Here is a 21,312-nt window from a genome sequence, read left to right as displayed (position 1 = left end):
AACAAAATGAAAAATGTTAACTTTTTGGTTTTTTTCAGGAGTAAAAATAGACTTTAATGTTTTAAAGTTTCAGAAAGGAACTTTAGTGTTTTAAAGTTTCAGAAAGGAACTTTAAATTATTGAGAAAAAGGACCCCCCACACACACACCAACTTTATTTTTGCTTTATTTATTTTTTTAAGGAAATTTTTTTTTTTTTTAGATTTTGTTTATTCATTTTTAGAGAGAGAGAAGGGGGAGGAGCAGGAAGCATCAATTCCCATATGTGCCTTGACCAGGCAAGCCCAGGGTTTCGAACTGGCGACCTCAGTGTTTCAGGTTGATGCTTTATCCACTGCGCCACCACAGGTCAGGCACACATACTGACTTTTAGCAATAACAATAAAAAAATTTGTAGGATGCTTCTAAAAGTTGTTATATATACCACTTGAGGTAGGGCAGTACTCTGCTTTGTAGAGGAACTGCAACAGGTGTTAACACTTGCCCAAAATGGTAATGGTAGTGGTGGCATTGGTAATATCAGCAACCAGGTGCTTTAAGGCCTTGACTATATATTGACATTGTTGTGGACATATCATTTTAATTCTCACTCTAATGTGCATAACTACTTGAGGTGGGTATAATTTTCCCTCATTTTTATAGAAAAGGAAACAGACTAACAGACTTTAAATAAGTAGTTACTGAAAACACAAAATTAAGAAGTGATTATTCAAGTAGTTTTAGTTGTAGTGCTGGATTTGAACCCATCTTGTGTTTTCTAAATGTTATCTTGTGTATTTTTTTATGTAGAGCTGGTTTTTGAGCCTGACATTGTATATTATTGGGACTTTGTGTTTTTAAAATACTCTGTGAGTGTGTGAGACAGAGAAAGAGAAGGCATACAGGTATGCACATATGCATGTGAGGATGCAAGAGGAGGAAAGAGGGAAGAAGGAAAGAAATCTTGATGGAAAGGGGGAATTTTTCTTCTTATTTATATTATTAAATCTTTTATATTAAAAATAAGTTCAGTGGTGGTACATATAATTAAATTTTGGAATAAGGGAGAGAGAGTGAGAAGGTCTTTAAGGTGTGTGTATTTACACTATGTCTTTTTTGTACACATGATAATTTCGTATAATTAAAAGAGGGTATTTGGTATTGTTTCTGAGATATGATTATGCTTGTTAAATAAAGATTGAGTAATTAAAATTAGATACTATTGACCAAAAATAGCTCAATATGGAGAACTTTAAATATCAGTGTTGGATGTTTTCACACTGGGTATTTTGTGCATGCTAGTACTATCGTTCTAGGATAATTTCTGATATAATTGATATTATATTTAGAATATGTAAAAGGTTGTACATATTCCTCCAACAGTAACTTCTTTCAACTAATCGACCTAATAAGAAAAGCATTAAAATAAAATTGCCCAGTACAATTAAGGTTATAATGTTTTAAACAGCAAGAGAGAAAATTTGGTGATGTTAATGAAAAGCTAATGGAGGTTCTCTAGGAGGGAATGTGTTGTATTATCTTGGAGGAATTGGCAAACCGTGGGCCTTGAATTATATTAGACCCTTCACCTATTTTTATTAATGCAGTTTTACCAAAGCACAGTTCATTTGTTTACGTATTGTCCTCAGTTGCTTTTGTGCTACAACAGCAGAGCTGAGTAATCATGACAGACATGTGGCCTGAAAAGCCTAAAATATGAACTATTTTCATAGTTTGCCAGCCCCTGGTAGTGGGATGACTGGCTTTGTAAACAGACATACCTAGGATCAAAGCCTGGCTTTCTTATTATATGTATAACCTTTGACACATCGTTTAATTTTCTTGAGTTGCAGTGTCTTCTGAAAAATGTGAATAATCATGAGATTAAATGAGGTAACATGTAAAAGTTGGTATAAAATAGACATTCAATTTTGTGAAAGCTCTCAGAAGGAAGGAATAAGTTATCTTTGGACTATTTTTATGAAAATTTTACATTGTTTGATAGCATTACTTGGAGATTTATCACAGGCTAAAGAAATTCCAGTACTCTTTAAAATAGAGTGGTAATATCCAACTGTAGGATTAGACATTTCAAATTACAAACTATAATTTCCTCTCCAAAAGAAAGGTAGAAATTCTGGAAAAATTATTACTACCAATAACTTTTTAAATGGAAAAACTTATTATGGGTGATAATATTTGAATACTTAGAAATATATATAATTTACATGCATTTAGGGTGTTGAAAGAAGAATAGCAGATAGTGAAAATTCAAGATATTAAAAATCTAGGAGGAAAATATAAAAATGAGAATAATTTGGATTTTGAAAATTCAAACTGGATTTTCCTTAGAGAAATCATTTGTAGAAGGTGATTTTTAACTTCTTAAAAATCATGATATTATTCAATAGAATTATCAGATAAAAATCAAATTACCTAGCTCATGTTGGTTGTAAATATACTCCGTAGTATGCAATAAATTATAAATAGTTCTAGGGACCTGACAGTTATTCTACCAGAGCTGAGCAGGAATTGTTCTCTTAGCCCAAGTCTCCAAGTATCCTTGTTGTATTAAGTAGGATGCTTTCATAATTGCCTTTATATTAGAGATAACAAAATTGAAACCCAAAAGGGTCATGTTATCACATTTCCAAGATCATATTGAGGAGTCAATTATGTTTTAATTTCATTTATGATGTATTCTCTGAATAAGTGAAGTGATCCATATATTATCAGGTTAGATTTATGGAGAACTTTACCAAGTATTGTCCGAAATAAGAAGACAATTTTGTTTGACTAATTTAAATTCTAAAAATAGAATATTTATTATTGGTGTTTCTAACCTACTTAAGTTTATTAGAGTAAAGGTAAATTCTAGGAGTTATAGCTAAGCCTGGAAAAAATATTTTTTTATTTATATATCCCCAAATATTCCAAGGATCTGAAGCAAATCAAATATTCAGTAGGCACTCAATATTCATTGAAATAAATTCTAGCCATTTCATTGATTTAGATGTTGAAACTATTTCTAGCTACATACAATCTTAGAATTCTGTTATCTTTCTGCATTGGATGGATTGACTCTTGTATCATTATAAATTATACCTCTTTATTTGTAGTAATGATTCTTTCCTTAAAGCATTTTTTTTGTTATTAATTTGCCATATTAGCTTTCATTTGGTTAGTATCTCTCTTTTTATTCTCAAATTTTCTCGTTGTTATGTCTTATCTGTGTGTATTATAGACACCGACTATTTTATTTTAAAAAACCTAGTGTGCCTGACCGGGCGGTGGCGCAGTGGATGGAGCATCGGACTGGGATGCAGAAGACCCAGGTTCGAGACCCAAGGTCGCCAGCTTGAGCGAGGGCTCATCTGGTTTGAGCAAAGCTCACCAGCTTGGACCCAAGGTCTCTGGCTAGAGCAAGGGATTATTCGGTCTGCTGAAGGCCCGCAGTCAAGGCACGTATGAGAAAGCAATCAATGAACAATTAAGGTGTTGCAATGCGCAATGAAAAACTAATGATTGATGCTTCTCATCTCTCCGTTCCTGTCTGTCTGCCTCTCTCTATCCCTCTCTCTGACTCCCTCTCTGTCTCTGTAAACAAACAAACAAACAAGCAAAAAACCTAGTGTGATGATCAAAGTTCAATTTTTATTTAGTGCAACTGATATTAGTGCTATCATCATACTATTTATTTTCTATTTGATCCATCTGGTCTTTGTTTTCATTTTTCTCCTTTTTTTGCCTGCTTTGGAATTTTTAACTTAGAAAAATACAATTCATCTCTTCTGGTGGCTTTTATTGGTTTTGCTCTTTTTTTAATGGTTTTCCAGATATGGAAACATTCTTTCTAGATTTTTTGAGACTTAATGTAAGTTAGTACTTTAATCATTGTCCAGATAAATGTAGTGGCCTTAGAACACCTGTCATCATTACTTTTGGTATTGTGGGGTATAAAATAAATGTAGAAATAAATTATGGGCCCTGGCCGGTTGGCTCAGCGGTAGAGCGTCGGCCTGGCGTGCGGGGGACCCGGGTTCGATTCCCGGCCAGGGCACATAGGAGAGGCGCCCATTTGCTTCTCCACCCCCCCCCCCCCTTCCTCTCTGTCTCTCTCTTCCCCTCCCGCAACCAAGGCTCCATTGGAGCAAGGATGGCCTGGGCACTGGGGATGGCTCCTTGGCCTCTGCCCCAGGCGCTAGAGTGGCTCTGGTCGTGGCAGAGCGACGCCCCGGAGGGGCAGAGCATTGCCCCTGGTGGGCATGCCGGGTGGATCCCAGTCGGGCGCATGCGGGAGTCTGACTGTCTCCCCGTTTCCAGCTTCAGAGAAAAAAAAAAAAAAAAAAGAAAAGAAAGAAATAAATTATGAGACATTATTGTTGTTTTTATATATTATAATGCATATGTTATATGAAGTCAGTTTTCAGTTAGAATTATCCAAATAGCAACGCTTTTCCTAGTTCTTTTTAACTTTATAAATATCAAACTTTCTAGAAATATTTTTTTCTGCCTGTTGGTGCAGCTCTGCTGGAACAAATTTTCCTAGTTTGGGTTTACTTGAAAATGTCTTTATTTTTATTTTGAAGGATTTATTTGCTTGGCATAGAATTGTAGGGTGGAGTTACTTTATTATTAAAGGTGTTATTTCCATTGTTCCATAGTTTCTGTCATTTCTCTTGTAAAGACAGTTACTAGTTTTACTTCATTGAAATAATTTATCTTTTCTTTGACTGATTTTATGATTTAATTACTTACTTTTTTTCAGCTTTATTGAGGTATACTTGATCAATAAAAATGTAATTATTTAAATTGTACATCATGGTGATTTGATACGTGTATATACTGTGAATGGATTCTTCCATCTAGTTAATATCCATCACCTCACAAATTTCTTTTTTCTGTCTTTTTTTTCTTGCGGGAACATTTAAGTTCTCTCTTAGTAAATTTCAGTTATACAACAAAATGCTATGTTTCACCTTAGATCCTCAGACCTCACTCATCTGATACCTAAAGTTTGTATTACTGTTTTAACCTGTCCCTATTTCCCTCAATCCCTGTTCCTGGCAACCCTTTACTTTCTGTTCCTATGAGATTGAATTAAAAAAAAAATTTTTTTTAAATTTCACATATAAGTGATGTCATGCAGTATTTGTCTTTGGCAAATTTCACTTAGTATAATGTCATTAGAGTACTTCCATGTGGTTGCAAATGTTCTTATGGCTTAATAATATTCCATTGTATATACATGTATCACATCTTCCTTATGTGTTTATCTGTTGATAGATACTATGTTGTTTTCATATTTTGGCTATTTTGATTAATGCTACAGTATGCAAGGGAGTGTAGATATCTCTTTGATATCTTCTTTTCATTTCCTTTGGGTATATACCTAAAAATGGAATTGCTGGTTTGTGTGGCTTTTCTGTTGAAATTTTTTTTTAACATGAGAGAGAAAAGACAGAAAAAGGGACAGCTAGGGATAGACACACAGGGAGGGAGAGAGATGAGAAGCATTATGGCACCTTAGTTGTTAATTAACTGCTTTCTCAAATGTATCTTGACTTGGGGGGCTCCAGTTGAGCCCGTGACTTTGAGCCCAAGCCAGTGATCTTCAACTTCAAGCCAGCAACCTTTGGGCTCAAGACAGTGACTATGGGACATGTCTATGATCCCATGCTTAAGCCAGCAAGCCTGCACTCAAGCCGACGACCTCTGGGTTTAAAACCTGGGTCCTCTGCGTCCCAGGCCAACGCTCTATCCAGTGCGCCTCCACCTGGTCAGGCCTGTTCGTAATTTTCTGAGGAGTCCATACTGTTTTCCATATTGACTGTACTAGTTTACTTTCCCTCCACAGTGTACAAGGGTTTTCTTTTCTTCACATCCTTGCCAACACTTCTCTTTTTTTTTCATCATGACCTTTTTTTTTTTTCTTCTTTTTTGTACTTTTCTGAAGTTGGAAACGGGGAGGCAGTCAGACAGACTCCCGCATGGCACCCGACTGGGATCCACCCAGCACGCCCACCAGGGGGCGATGCTATGCTGCGACCAGAGCCATTCTAGCGCCTGAGGCAGAGGCCACAGAGCCATCCTCAGCGCCCGGGCCAACTTTGCTTTAATGGAGCCTCGGCTGCGGGAGGGGAAGAGAGAGACAGAGAGGAAGGAGAGGGGGAGGGGTGGAAAAGCAGATGGGCGCTTCTCCTGTGTGCCCTGGCTGGGAATCGAACCCGGGACTCCTGTATGCCAGGCCGACACTCTACCGCTGAGCCAACCGGCCAGGGCCTCATGGTGACCATTTTAATAGGAGTGAGGTGGTATCTCGTGACTTTGATTTGCATTTCTCTAATTTGTGACGTTGAGCTCCTTTTCATGTAACTGTTGGCCATCTGTATGACTTCTTTGGAAAAATGGCTATTCAGTTTCTTGGCCCATTTCTTAATCAGTTTTTTTCTTTTTTTGATACTAAGTTGTAGGAGGTCTTTATATATTTTGGTATTAAACTATTATCAGACAAATGATTTGCAAATATTTTCCCCCCATTCTGTAGGTTGTCTTTACATTTTGGTGATAGTTTTCTTTGCTGTAAAGAGGTTTTTTCTTTTGACGTAGTCCCCTGGTTCATTTTTATTTATTTGTTGCTTTTCTTTTGTGTCAAATTCAAATCTATGTCAAGGCCAATGTCATGGAACTTACCCAATGTTTTCTTCCCTGAGCTTTATGGTTTCAAGTTTTACATTCACTGGCCTGACCTGTGGTGGCGCAGTGGATAAAACGTCGACCTGGAAATGCTGATGTCGCTGCTTCGAAATCCTGGGCTTGCCTGGTCAAGGCACATATGGGAGTTGATGCTTCCAGCTCTTCCCCCCTTCTCTCTCTCTGTCTCTCCTCTCTCTCTCTCTGTCTCTCCCTCTTCTCTCTAAAATGAATAAATTAAAAAAAAAAGTTAAAAAAAAGGTTTTACATTCACGTCTTTAATCCAATTTGTGTTGTATTTTGTATATGGTGTAAGATAGGGATCTCATCCATTCTTTTGCATGTTGCTGTCCAGTTTTTCCAACACCATTCATTGAAAAGACTATCCTTTCCATATTGACTATTCTTGGCTCCTTTGTTGAAAAGTAATTGACCACATATTAATGGGTTTATTGCCAGGATGCTTATTGTGTTCCATTGATTTATGTGTCTGTTTTTTGTTTTTAATGCCAGTATCAACCTGTTTTGATTAGTACAGCTTTGTAATATAATTTGAAATCTGAATAACAGTATGTGATGCCTTTACTTTGTTCTTTCTGAAGATTGCCTGAGTTATTTGAGTTCTTTTGGTGGTTCCATGCCAATTTTAGTATTGTTCGTTTATGTGAAAAATACCATTGGAATGTCATAAAGATCACATTTAATAGATCACTTGGGTAGCATGGATTCCTTAAAGAAAAATTAATCTAATCAGTGGAATGGGTTTTCATTTATTGGTGTCTTCAGTATTTTTCATCAATGTTTTATAGGTTCCACTGTATAGATCTTTCACCTCTTCGGTAAATTTATTTCTAGGTATTTTATTCTGTTTGATTCTGTTGAAAATAAGATTCTTTTTTTTTTTTTAATATTTCCTTGTGGTAGTTGTTATTAGTGTATAGAAATGCAGCTGATAACTGATTCTGTGACCTGTAACTTTTGTTTACTAGTTCTGACAGTTTTTTGGTGAAATCTTTAGGTTTTCCCTATATAACATGTCCTCTACAAATAGTTTTATTTTTTTCCATTTGAATTTTGAGGCCTTTTTTTTCTTTTTCTTGCCTAATTGCTCTAATTTCCATGTTGTATAGAAGTGGTGAAAATGGACATGCTTTTCTTTTCCTGATTTTAGAGGAAAAGCTTTTAGCTTTTTGCCATTAAGTATGAGATTTTGTGAGCTTGTCACATATATTATTTGTTATGTTGAAATATGTTCCTAGTTTGTTAAGAGTTTTCATCATAAATGGACATTGAATTTCTCAAGTTCCTTTTTTTTGCATCTTTTGAGATGATCATATAAGTTTTGCCTTCCATTTTGTTCATGTGTGGAGTATCATATTGATTGATTTCCGGATGTTGAAGCATCTTTTCATCCCTCTAGTTAATACCCGCATGACCATGTATATGATTCTTTTAATATATTGTTGAATTTGGTTTGCTGATATGGTTTGTAGAAGATTTTTGCATCTTTGTTCACCAGGGATATTGGTTATAATTTTCTTTTCTTCTAGAGTTATCTGGGTTTGGTATTAGGTTAATACTGACTTTATAAAACAAAGAAGAGTTCCCTTTTCTTGAATTTTTTGAAAAGTTTGATAAGGATTGGTATTAATTTTTTTTAAATGTTTGGTAGAATTTACCTATGAATCCATCTGGTCCTGCACTTTTCTTTGTTAGGAAGTTGGTTTTTTTTGTCTGTTTGTTTTGTTTTGTTTTGTTTTTTACAGAGAGAGATAGTCAGAGAGAGGGATAGACAAGGACAGACAGACAGGAACAGAGGGATGAGAAGCATCAATCATTAGTTTTTCGTTGCACATTGCAACACCTTAATTGTTCATTGATTGCCTTATCATACATGCCTTGACCGCAGGCCTTCAGCAGACTGAGTAACCCCTCGAACCAGCAACCTTGGGCTCAAGCTAGTGAGCTTTTGCTCAAACCAGATGAGCCCTTGCTCAAGCTGGCGACCTTGGGGTCTCGAACCTGGGCCTTCCGCATCCCAGCCCAACACTCTGTCCACTGCGCCACTGCCTGGTCAGGCTGTTAGGAAGTTTTTGATAACTGATCCAGTCTCTTTACTTAGTAATTGGTCTGTTTAGATTTGCTGTTTCTTCATGATTTAATCTTGATAGCTTGTATGTTTCTAAGAATTTATTCATTTCTTCTGTCCAATATCTTGGTGTGTAATTTTTCATGGTAGTCTTTTATGATCCTTTGTATTTTTGTGGATCAGTTATAATTTCTCCTTTTTATTTCTGATTTTAATTGAGGTCTCTTATTTCTTAGTGAGTGTAGCTAAGTGTCTATTTTGTTTATCTTTTCAAAAACCAGCTTTTAGTTTCCTTGATTTTTTAGTCTCTGTTTATTTCTGCTCTTTGTTATTTCCTTTCTTCTAACATTTGCCTTGGTTGTTCCTTTTATAGTTTACTCCTTTTATTTTTGTTTTTTTGGACAGGCAATAGGAGAAATTTTATCTTGATTCAGTTGAGAGTGAATATATATAACAGGTATTTCCAAGGCTAAATAACAAAACAATTGTCTTAACATAGCAGCTCTTTTGATGATGACATTTATTGCATTTATCAAGACTTTGTAAAGAATTATGATAATTGCATTTTGTCTTTTTTTTTTCTTCTTTTCCAAGTGAGAGGAGGAGAGACAGAGACACAGACTCCTACATGTGCCCAGACCAGGATCCACTCCAATCTGGGGCCGATGCTCTGCCCCTCTGGGGCCATGCTTGCAACTAAGCTATTTTTAGCACCTGTGGAGGCAGCTCCACAGAACCATCCTCAGCACCCAGGGCTGATATGCTCAAACCATTTGAGCAATGGCTGTGGGAAGGGGAGAGGGGGGTGGGAGAGAGAGGGGTAGAGAAACAGATGGTTGCTTCTCTGGTGTGCTCTGACCATGAATTAAACCTGGGACATCCACATGCTGAGCTGATGCTCTTATCACTTTGCCAACCAGCCAGGGCCTCATTTTGTCTTTGTGAAAGACTATTTTCAGTTTGCCTTTTTTCTGGCAATGTAGTCCTTCAGGATTCTCAGCTGAAAAACTTAGGTTTACTGTAGGTTGTGTCTTTTAGTGTTTTCCCAGCTCTGTGATAGTGCAGAAAGCTCTAAGCCTCCACATTTACTTGATCTTCCATAAGTACTGCTTATGAATTGCCAAGTACTTTAAGGTAGAAAGTAGTGCAGAATGTAGTAATCACCTTAATGCATTTCTGCTGTCTTTGGGAAGGATCTTATAAGTCCTAGCAAGTTTAGCTACTTTCCATGTTTTCGGTCAAGCAGTTTATTTATCAATTAATTAAATTTTGTCTGGCTTTTAGTAATGTTCTTATTGGGAGGGTTAGTCTCATATAATCTCTTCCTTCATAGGTATCATTGGCAATAGCGTTTTGTTTAAAAATTTTTTCCCAAGTGATTCTAATCAGTGCTAACTTCCCATCTCCAGGAAGCAACACTCAGTCAAAGTTTATGTAAATATTATCCTGTTGAGTTGTGCAGAACAATACTTCTGTAGTCCTAAGGTTTGACGACTATGTGCTGTAGGGAATGAGACTTGTGATGGACTTTATAGTATAGGTAGAGATTAACCAGATGGGTAGATGAAAGAAGTTGTTTCTGGACAAGAGAACAATTAAAGGTTTAAGTCAGTAATTGGAATAACTGGTTTTAAGGTCAGATCTGTTCTTATCAATATTTCTAAGACTAAATAATAGAACATTGTGCTTACTATAGCAGTTCTTTTGATAATGGCATTTATTATATTTGTTTTTATAAAGATAGAAAAAATATCAGTAATTTTAGAAAAAGTCACAATTGCCCCGGCCAGATAGCTTGGTTAGTGCATTGTCCCGAAACATAGAGGTTGCTGGTTCGACCTCTGGTCAGGGCCCAGACAGGAAAAGATGTATGTTCGTGTTTCTCTCTTCCTCTCTGTCTAAAATCAATAAATTAAAAAAAATTCTTTTTAAATAAAGAAATGTCACCATTAACATTTTAAAAAATAAATTTTTATACTGGAATATTCTTCAAACAATCCTGCCCCATAATTTTTTTTTCTGTGTCCTTGCCTGTGTCTCATCATTTTTCTCTAAATAATAAAAAAAGAACTATATCCAGTTCTTTGTTTTGTTTGTAAAGCTGGCATAGTATCAGAAATTGTACTCACTCTCCTTGTTACTCTTTTCATTATCTGGGATATGGCATAAAAATCCCAATGTTCCTAATTTTCTCTAGTGATTGTATTAACGACTGCTGTGCATCTTTCTTGTGGTGGTAATAGTACACCACAAGACTTTGTGCCATAGACTTTAACCCGATATTCTGTCGCCCAGGGTAAGTGAAAACTTGTCTGCATTGTTCACTATACCCTTTCAGGTAGATAGATGGCAGCATAGTATCTTTTCTAGCTCATCTTTAAATTCTATTCCCAAGTGCTTATTCTCTGGGTGGGAAAACAGTTAACAACTCAAGTTTTTATTTTGTTTTGTTTTAAAGTGAAAGTGTTTATTCATTAAACAAAAGTAAAAACGAATTGCTCTTTAAACTTTGTTGTTATGGCATTTAACCTGTATTCAGTAGAAAACTGGTACACCTCGTTAGGCTCATGGGAAAGAGAAAGTTGAAAGAAAGTAGACTGTTCACAGACTGGGAAATTTAGGGGTTTGGGACTTGATTTTCTTCAACATTCCTCTCCTCTTAGCCTTTTCAGGGGGGTTCTTTCTGTGCTGAATTGTTTTTATTACTTTGCAGTTGCCCCACTGTTTTTTAGAGTAACTTAAGACTATATCTACTTTAAAAATATCTAGCTATCATGGATTGTTAAGGGTATATATGTTTTAGCTATGTGAAGTTTTGAGGAGATACTTTAATTCCTTTAATGATGGCAGGAAGTAGTAAGAGGTGTAGGACATAAGGAATTTATTCATCATGAATTAGTCCAAAATGAGGATTTATTTTTAATCTGTAAATATTGATTTACATTCTGTCTTTACTAAAAGAGGCCTACAGGCTTAAGGAGAATTAGTATCATATTTGTAAATAGTATCTTTAAAAATAAATCTCAAATTTTCAGTAAGATAATTCATTCATACCTACAAAAACTTCAAAAACTTAAGGAATCTTTCTAAATAAATGAGATAAAAATTAAATAATTTTAAATTAGAGCACAAAATCCAAAATCAATAAATATTATACGCTTTGAGATAATAGGAAAAGTTTTTCAGATGATAAATGTCAAATTAGTTTGACTATCATTTGCATGCATAATACCAGTATAATGTTAAATTTACTTAAAACCCCTCTTGAAACTAATGTCTTATTTTAGTTATTGTGGTGAAAATCATTTTAAAGATTTTAAGAACCTATCATTTTGAGTGATTTGACATTTTCAGTGAATCAAAGAGATAGATATTAAAGAAATGAATTTCCTTTGACCAAGGTCTGTATTTGATTATTTTTCACATAGTTATTTTAAGTGTTTATAAGCAAGTGCCTGGTCTTTTGGCATATTTTAAAATTATAGTTAAGTATTTCATTTTATTTTATACTAGCTGTTTACCAAAAGCAATATTAGACATTTATAGCTTTTTAATTAAATGTGAAGGAAGAGATCACTTATAAGAGGTACTATCTAGAATTCATTAATTTGTTGTTCCATGAATATTTTCTTGGTCATATATTTCATAATTTACTTTATATTATTCTAGATTTGTAAGCCTTTTGATGAGTGAAAAATGTTGACTCATTTAAAATATTCCTGAGAGGCTAAGTGGTAGGTTCCCATTGTATAGATAAGATAACTGAGATTCAAAGAGGCCCAATAATTTGTTTAATCAGAGAATTTTTACTAGGCAGAGGTATGATTTGGGCCCATTTCTGTCATTTTATAAGTCAGTGTTCTTTCAAGGAACCAAACTACTATTCAACTTTTTACATTTTTCCCTGGTGTAATTTCTTAGCAATACTTTTATAGCAATGTTCATTCAAAAAAAAAAATTTTTTTTAAATGCTCTCGGGTCACAAAACCTGCTCTTCAGAGAAAGCATATTCAAACTTCTGACCGCCAAATTCATACTTTGCTGTTTCATTTTTTATTGAGACGACCCATTTTTAGTAGTTTATTTAATATGAAGACTGTCAAAAATACATCGTATAAAGGTTTTAGTAGGTTAAAAATGCTTTTTAAAATCTGTACCTGCTGGCAATTACATGTTGTAGGCAATACTGTCTCTTTACATAAGAAAATAAGAGATTTTCTTTTTTAAAAATAATCTGTGGCTACTAATGTAGAGATTATGGAGCTAATTATTTATGGCATGCCATTTTAGTTCTAACATTACATCTTTTCAATTGTTTTTAGATGAAACAGATTCAGATAATTTGTAACTGATTCTTTAATATCTACTTTTATATGAGGGTCAAAAACTAATATACTAACTGCATTTAAAGCTTTTGGGGAGAGTGACCGAAGGAAGAGAGAATTTCAATAAAGGACATGCTGCCAGTATTCAGAAGAGGAAAGTAAATAATGTTTAGCAGTCCAGCCAGCTTTTCGGCTATGAAGATACATCATTGTTATTCCAATTAGCTCATATCTAATAGTGTTGCTAGGGATTTGATGTCCGATATAACCATGCCACAGAATTATTTGCCTAGCTTTTTGGCTAACAGAGAATAGAAATAGCTAGAAGATCTGGTTGCAGATAGCTTTCATATTGCTAAATTGTTTTATAATTTATTTTAATGTTTTATATAATCTTAAAGTATCCTGAATTCTTCTATTATTTAGTGCTACTATATTTATAAAAACATTTTAGGCTTTACTCAATAACTTTTTTGATATCTGTATAAGGTTATTTATTCATTGTGGTCACTTTAGAATGTCTATAATTGCTGAAATATATTTTTAGCATTTTGGGTTTTTGGTGAGAGTATTAAAGAATAGCCAGAAATAGTGTGGATTTAAGATAAATATGAAATGAAAATTATTTTTAATACTAGTATCAAGTTAGTTTGGCATTTTTGTTCATGTATTCTGACATGCTAATAAAGATTGTCTTTTAGTAAAATTTTTTTTTTCTTTATTTTTTTGGGAGGGCTTGGAAGAGTAGTCTATTTGTTGGGGAAAAAACAGTTTAAGAATACCCTATTTAAACAATTGTCAATTTAATGTATCAATATATGCCTGTACTTTTAGTGACAAACAGAAACCTTATAATAAATGTTGACCTTGCCCTGTAATATTAAGTCTACTAAATATATGTCCTCATTAAATTTATTTATGTAGCTAATTATTTATGGATATTATAGCATTTAGCATTAAAGATTTAGCTGTTTTTCTCTATAAGAATGACTCAGCCACTTTGAGTTTAAATGGTGTAACTCTGGTGGCAGTTTTACTGTTTTACTTGATGTTTTGCCAAACATTATAGCACAGTATTTTATAATAAGTGTAGCAAGGAAATATGTTATCTTGTGTTCTTATTGACCTGCTTTAACTTTTCTAGAGTTTTACTGCTAAAATATGGGAAAGCAGTGTTTTTTGTCTTTTTTTGTTTTGAAATATATTACCCTCACCCATGAATGTAGCAGCCAAGTGCCAGTGAAATTTGCTTTCTTAGAAAGCTACATTTATATCAGTCTCAGAATTAAAGTATAATTCTAAATACTCGGTGAAAGCTGTTAGTTAGGTATGGATAGTGATTTTTAATTTAAAATAATTTTATTTAATTTCCATTAGGATTTAGGAAGAATTAAAAAGTACATTTTACCTGTAGGATGTTTAACATTTGCACCCTTTTTTGGTTATGTATGTTGTATATTTCTTTTACTCTGTGCTTACCTTTTCACTCTCTTAATGATATTTTTTGATGAAAAGAAGTTTTTAATTTTAATGTACTCCAGCTTATCATTCTTTTCCTTTTTGGTTAGTGCTTTCGGGTTCAATTTAAGAAGTCTATTTCTATGCCCATGTTATCCATATAATTCTCATATATTATCTTCCAACTTTTATACTTTTAATATTTCCACCTGGAATTGATTTTTGTGATTCTTATGAGGTAGGAGTCAGGGTTTAATTTTTTCACAGATGGATATCCAATTGATTTAACACCACTTGTTGAGAAAATAATTCTTTCCACTTTGCACTGCTGTCTTTTCCATAAACCCAGCAGCTGTATATGTGTGCATCTGTTTCTGGTTCTTTTCTAGTCCATTGGTGTATTTGTTTATCCTTGTGGTTATACCACACTGTCATAATTGTAGTTTTATAAATATCTTGTTATCCCGTAGAGAAGTGTTTCTAATTTTGTTTCTCATTATCATTGCTCCACTAAGGAGAATTTTTAAACATTTTCTCCCCTTCCCTCTAGAAAGTTAAATACTAAGGAATAAAATTTGGCAAGTAGGATTGATTTGTATATGGCCACAAACCATTGTAATAGCTTAAGATTTTCTTTTCTCTTTAAGAACCAACCTTCTCCTCCTGGGGGCGATACTACCCCATTGAGAGTGCATGCAGTGGAGCAAACCCTCCAACCTTGTTCTTTTTATATAGGAGTGTTCTTCTCTGTGAAATTTAGAAACAGCTTACTTAGCAATTTCTGCAAATCAAAACAAAGTAAAAACAAAAAACTCTACCAGCAGAGTACATACTTCACTGGTGGGGTATTTTTAATACAGTAGTATTTGAAACATCAGTTTGAATAGTTGATGTCTTTACATTGCTTACTTTCCTGATCATAGTATAGCTTTACAAAGAAACTTTCTTCAAGAAGAAATTGGAAACATGAATAATCCTATAATAATGAGTTGTTAAAACATTTTATGCAAAGAATATTAATATTTATATATTTACCAGTGAGTTCTAGCTCTGTCGCATCTGATAGTAAATAATTCCAATTTCATACAAATTCTTTAAAAGAATAAAAAAGAGGAAAGTGTCTCAAAATCATTTTATGTGTATAGCATATATTTGATGCATAACCTATCAAGGATAATAAGAGAAAGAAAATTATAGACTAGTTTGATTATGAACATAGATAAAAAGCTTATTTTAGCAATATTAAATATTACTAAACTGAATCTGGTTATGTATAATAACCAGACTGATGAATTTGAATTTATCTTTGAAATGAAAGGTTGTTCTTATATTAGAAAATCAGTCAGTATGTTTTATCACATTAACAAATTGGGGTGGGGATCATGTGTTTGAAGACTGTGTATCAGTGTATGAAGACAGAGTTAAAATTCATCATCCATTCATGTTATACCAGATTTAGAAAAACTGCTTTGTTGAGATACAAGGTTTCAAAAAAAACCCCAAAACACAACACAGCAACTATAGCTTAATGATGAAATGTTGACCTCTTTTCCTCCAAGCTGGGGGACAAGGCATGTTAAAAATTAATGCTATTAAATATAGTGCTAAGAGTTCTAGTCAGTGAAGTGTGAAGCAAGAGAAATTGAAAAAATGGTGTAACTTCTAAAAAAAAGAAAACTCATTACTCTTAGATGATATGATTGTGTAAATGAATTATCCATAGATGTTTTTGGATTTTTTTTTTTTTTTTTTTGTATTATTCTGAAGCTGGAAACGGGGAGAGACAGTCAGACAGACTCCCGCGTGCGCCCGACTGGGATCCACCCGGCACGCCCACCAGGGGGCGACGCTCTGCCCACCAGGGGGTGATGCTCTGCCCCTCCGGGGCGTCGCTCTGTTGCGACCAGAGCCACTCCAGCGCCTGGGGCAGAGGCCAAGGAGACATCCCCAGCGCCCGGGCCATCTTTGCTCCAATGGAGCCTCGGCTGCGGGAGGGGAAGAAAGAGTCAGAGAGGAAGGAGAGGGGGAGGGGTGGAGAAGCAGATGGGCGCTTCTCCTGTGTGCCCTGGCCGGGAATCGAACCCAGGACTTCTGCACGCCAGGCCGACGCTCTACCTCTGAGTCAACCGGCCAGGGCCTGTTTTTGGATTTTTAAGATAGTTTTGTGTGACTCCAAACCAACACTTAAAAAAATCCAATTTCTATATGCTTACAAACAATCTTTTAGACAATGAAATTTATAGCAAAACCATTTGTAATAGAATCAAGAAACAGCAAGTTCCTGAAATAATTCTGACAGAAGTAGTATAAGACCTCTAGCAGGAAATTGTGAACCTTAATGGAGATGTTATTTTTGTGTGCATGTCTGAATGTGTGTTGTAACCTGAAGCTCTAATTTAAAATTTTTTATGGAAATACAAATTATTTAGAATAACCAAGACATTCTTGAAAAAGAACAAGATGGCATAACTTGGCCTACGAGATATGAAGTTATTAGAGAGTCATAGTAACTAAAGCATATGTCATTAGTACAGGATTAAACAAATAAAGAGAACAGAAGAAAGAGCCCACATCAGACTCCTGCATGTATGGGTACTTGAGCTCTAGGCACTGAGGAAAGGTCAGCTTTTGAAATAATCCATCCTGGAACAATTGGATATCTAAATAGTAAAAATAAGTTCAAAGCCTTATATTTTACTGCTTAAAAGTATAAACATCAATTTCAGGTGGATTAATGACCTAAATGTAAAAGGCAGAACTATGAAGTTGTGGGGTTTTTTTTGTATTTTTTTGTATTTTTCTGAAGCTGGAAACGGGGAGGCAGTCAGACAGACTCCCGCATGCGCCCGACCGGGATCCACCTGGCACACCCACCAGGGGGCGATGCTCTGCCCATCCCGGGCGTTGCTCTGTTGCGACTAGAGCCACTCCAGCGCCTGGGGTAGAGGCCAAGGAGACATCCCCAGTGCCCGGGCAATCTTTTGCTCCAATGGACCCTCGGCTGCGGGAGAGGAAGGAGAGGGGGAGGGGTGGAGAAGCAGATGGGCGCCTCTCCTGTGTGCTCTGGCCGGGAATCAAACCCGACCCTTCGCACGCCAGGCCGACGCTCTACCACTGAGCCAACCCGCCAGGGCCCATGAAGTTTTTAAAGACTTTAGAAGATACTTGAGAATGTCATTGTTACCTCAGGGTTGGGAAAGATTTCTTGAATAAGAAATAAAAATCATTAAAGGAAAAGATTGATAAATTGGACTGCATTAAAATTAGAAACTTGAGGTTATAAAAAGATGCTATAAATACAGTGAAAAGGTAGACCCAGAGTAGAGAAGTTATTTATAATATGCAATTGAAACATAATAGTATCCAAAATATATGAAGAATGAATCAGTAGCCCTTACCTTTAGGGTAGGGATGGGGGAGAGAATGTGATAGGGCAGAAATATAGATGATAGCTTCTCTGTGGTTTTAGATGTTCTCATTCTTGAAAGGGTGGTGTAACTTTTCTCTAAATTGAACTTAACGTTTAATGCATTTATCAGAATATAAACACATTTCTTAACAGAAAGTGAGAAGAAATGAAAACATACACTTATTATGTTAGTTCGCTAGGGCTATCATAAAATACCAGAGACTAGGCGATTTAGACAACAGTGTCTCCCAGTTCTGGAGGCTGGAAGTCCAAAATCAAGATGTCAGCAGGTTTGATTTCTCTGGAGGCCTCTCTCCTTTGCTTGCAGATGGCAACCTGGCTGCTTTGCTCTGACATAGTCTTTCCTTTGTGCTTGAACATTCCTGATATCTCTTTCTATTTCTAAATTTCCTTTTCTTATAAGGACACCAATTGGATTGGATTAGTGCTTGCCTTAAGGACCTTATTTTAATTTAGTCACCTCTTTACAGGCCATATCTAAATATAATGATATTCTGAGAGTGTTTTGGGGACAAACAGTTCAGCCACAATACAGATTATATAGTAAAGATCTTGAATAGCAAATTGGTTTTTGTAATTTTGCATAAAATGTCCCAAGCCAACTTGTTGATTAAAAAAGTGCTATATCTAAACCAAGGGTCCCCAAACTACGGCCTGCGGGCCGCATGCGGTCCCCTGAGGCCATTTATCCGGCCCCGCCGCACTTCCGGAAGGGGCACCTCTTTCATTGGTGGTCAGTGAGAGGAGCACAGGATCCTGGAGTACTGTATGTGGCGGCGCCGCAAAGCGTGGCATAGCTCACATACAGTACTACTTCCGGTGACACGGGACACACATGTCACAGCTCTGGAAGCGCGTCATATCACTTGTTAGGCTAGCAGTGACAAATATGGAACCGGACATTGACCATCTCATTAGCCAAAAGCATGCCCATAGCTCCCATTGAAATACTGGTTAGTTTGTTGATTTAAATTTACTTGTTCTTTATTTTAAATATTGTATTTGTTTCCGTTTTGTTTTTTACTTTAAAATAAGATATGTGCAGTGTGCACAGGGATTTGTTTAGTTTTTTTTATAGTCTGGCCCTCCAATGGTCTGAGGGACAGTGAACTGGCCCCCTGTGGGAAAAGTTTGGGGACCCCTGATCTAAACAAATCTAAGATATTCAATAGAAGATGTTGTGCTCTGGAGAACTGTGTTAACTGACTCAAACTATGGTGGTGTGTGCGTAAACTTGGAATACAATTTTTTTTTAATGGGAAGGTGATAAAGTATTTCAGGCCCTGGCTGGTTGGCTCAGGGAATAGTCGGCTCCACATGCAGACATCCGAGGTTCAATCCCCGGTCAGGACACACATGAGAGGTGACCATCTGCCTCTCTTCCTCCTTCTCCTTCTTCTCTTTCTCTTACCCTCTCACAGCCAGTGGCTTGATTGGTTCAAGCATTGGACCTGGGTGCTGAGGATAGCTTGGTTGGTCTGAGTGTCGGCCTCGGGCTCTGAGGATAGCTCGGCTGATTTGGGATTCAGCCTCCGATGGAGGTTGCCAGTTGGATCCTGATTGGGGGACATGGAGGAATCTGTCTCTCTCTCTCTCCCCTCCTCTCACTTAAAAAAACAAACAAACCAATTTCAATTAAAGTATTTTTTTTTTACAAATTCTCTTAAATATAAGTATATAACCAAGTGAATAAATGTAATATAAGTACTGTAGATATTTTAGTCTCCTCTTCATTCCTAACTTTTACAAATTCTAGTTAGCAAAAAAAAAAATTTTGTCTTTTTCAATGGGAGAAGAGAGGATGCCTTTTATTTGGTCATATCTTGTATTTTATTACAGCAAACTCTATTTTAACACTATATATTCCTAAAATTCATCCCACTATACAAAATTCAAGTGGTGAATATAGCACAGGGCTTATGGAAAACTGGAGGTACAACTGTCAAAAACTGTGACTCTTAATAGGGTAGGAACCTAATAAAAACAGCAGCACTGTTTTCTACATGTTAAATAATTATGAAATACATAAGTACTATAATGAACATGGCACTTTTCCTTAAAATATACCTGAAATTTTCTTGTGGAATTGGGTATGAGAAGGGTTACAGTGTGTGAGTTATTGTGAAATGATAGAAGGTGGGTCATCTGAAATTGGAGGCTTAGTTGTAATACCAGCTGTAGATGAGTGTGGTTTATGATAACTTGAGGTAACTGGTAAATGTTTGGGGGTATGCATGTGTTTATGTATTCTTAATATGGCTTGGTTTAGCTGGCTGCAGCTTTTTGTGTTCATCTAGGGTTTCTCACAGATAAAATCACGCATAAACAAACACAAAATGCTTGCTATGCTCAAATTAATGATTAATCATGTTGGGACAATTTGTAATTTGTGTTTTCAAACAGAACTTATCGTATGTGTTTTTTTAAATTTTTTATTATCATTCATAGTCCCAGTTTTTCATCTTTACATTTTTTGTAAGGATTCTGTATTAGGCTTTTTTTACGGAGCTTTTAAAATAACTGCCTAATATTTGACTGTTATATGGCACCTTAAATGTCTTTGTGAATTTTAAGTTTTTCCAGGTTAATGGATTGAGTCATTTGGGTGTGGAATCAGATTTTTGCTTGAATCCGATGGATGATCACTGATCACTGTGATACACAGAAAAACATCAATTCTTTTGTTTCAAGCAAGTGCATTATGTTCAAAGACCTCCCTGCTTTATGTATTGCCACCAGGATACCTTTGTGATAACCTGAATCAATAATATAAAAGTATGTGGTTAGTTATGTTCTGGGGGTCCTTAGCATTCATATCTTGCTTTTATCCACTATGGCCATTTTCTACAGTACAAAGTTTGGCAGTAACAGGTTTTCAGGAGACGTCTTTGTTCTTCCATTCTCTTGTTCCTCTGGCATGTCTGGTTGGTACAGTGAGGGTAAATGAAATGCTTCCCCTTGTTTGCCTGTTTTTTCACTGTGAGTTTTTTGGTTAACTTTTAAGACCCTCGTGTTTATCCCCTGATTCAGAAAATCAGCTTTCCTTCACAGCATTTCCATTTCTCCCTCCCATCTAGACATTCCTTTATGCAGTACTCTGTGTGCGTTGCTGTTACACCACATATCACATTGCGTTTTGCAAAGTTGAGCTCCTTCTATAAATAAACTGCATACTTCTTGAGGGCACAGACCATATCTTTTATCATTTTTACATTTCTACTACATAGCATAATGTTCGAAGTGGTGGTTGGGTAAGTGGATAGGTGAATGAAGTGAGCTTAAAGAGGACTGTCCATACGATCCTGTCGTTTACTTTCCCCTGTCATTTTGACTAAGTTA

General features: G+C 35.7%; 1 protein-coding gene across 5 annotated transcripts in view; it reads left to right on the top strand.

The window, feature by feature from the left end:
- ZDHHC21 (zinc finger DHHC-type palmitoyltransferase 21) overlaps positions 1 to 21,312 on the top strand; it is a 79,250-nt gene that overhangs the window by 28,531 nt on the left and 29,407 nt on the right. The window lies entirely within an intron of this gene.

This window comes from Saccopteryx leptura, chromosome 2 (genome assembly GCF_036850995.1).
Source record: "Saccopteryx leptura isolate mSacLep1 chromosome 2, mSacLep1_pri_phased_curated, whole genome shotgun sequence".
Lineage (NCBI taxonomy): Eukaryota > Metazoa > Chordata > Mammalia > Chiroptera > Emballonuridae > Saccopteryx > Saccopteryx leptura.
Note: the sequence above shows the minus strand (reverse complement) of the source record. Positions and strands in the feature narration are given on the sequence as shown.